This window comes from Lonchura striata, chromosome 11, assembly GCF_050655825.1.
Source record: "Lonchura striata isolate lonStrDom1 chromosome 11, ASM5065582v1, whole genome shotgun sequence".
NCBI classification, from domain to species: Eukaryota; Metazoa; Chordata; class Aves; order Passeriformes; family Estrildidae; genus Lonchura; species Lonchura striata.
The window spans coordinates 15,065,280-15,066,179 of record NC_140713.1 but is presented as its reverse complement, the minus strand read 5'-3'; the positions used below and the strand labels follow the sequence as shown (position 1 = coordinate 15,066,179).

At 30.8% G+C, this 900-nt stretch overlaps 1 long non-coding RNA gene across 7 annotated transcripts in view; it reads right to left on the bottom strand.

Annotated features, from left to right (window-relative positions):
- Nucleotides 1-900, bottom strand: part of LOC146766425 (uncharacterized) — a 202,243-nt gene that overhangs the window by 113,703 nt on the left and 87,640 nt on the right. The gene's annotated exons all lie outside the window — the stretch shown is intronic.

Below are 900 nucleotides of genomic sequence, written 5' to 3'. Positions count from 1 at the left end.
CTACAGGGAAAAAGATAAATTTGAGTCATGAACATTATTTTAGGTTCTATATGGAAAATCAAAATCATGCCTAATTTTTTATCATATATGTTTTCTATTTTGATTGAATGTAGCTGGGGTATGAAGGAAAATTCTTAAACCATCTCTGAGCTGTTCAAAACTCAGCACTTTCTAGAAAAATTAACTTTTTCTCCTTGTTCTCATGCTGCCAATAGAAACACAAGTCCTTCTAATAATGCAAATGCTAAAACTTTCAAAACTTTTCTTCTACTAAAGCCAAAGATATTGCAGAAATAAACAGGAACTGAAATCCACACACTTCTTGGGTTTGGGATTTTGGGGTTTTGCTCTTTTTTGTTCTTTTTTGTGTCTTTTTTTTTTTCTTACATTAATTCTGTTTTTAAAGAAAGACTTAATTATCTTCATAAGGCAATAATTTTTACTCCCTAATTTTAGAAACTGCACTGGGTGGGGGAGGCATTTTATTTTTATATATTATTTCCCAGAGTATGTTTTCCTTCAAATCTCAACATAAATCCTTTTTAAAGCTTACTCAGCTTTTCACCATTCTGGAGGTTCATATTTTTATGTATTGCTGGCCAGTGTCGAAAAAAATTTTTTGCCAGTACCCTATTTTACAAATTTTACAAACATTTTTGATGTTTGTTTGCATTGTCTCACAAATCTTCACATCAGCTGATTCCAAAAATTGTACTGATTCAGTCAGAAAAGAAATATATTGTACTGTGTGACCAAATAAAATCACCCCAGATTTCAAGTCCTTAATATTCAAAACCTCCATGAGTGAACTGTAACCAAGAAGAATCCATTATAATAATTTGAAAAATGAAAACTTGAAAAAGTTGTATCTGTTTCTGAACAATTCATGAGCACAGAATG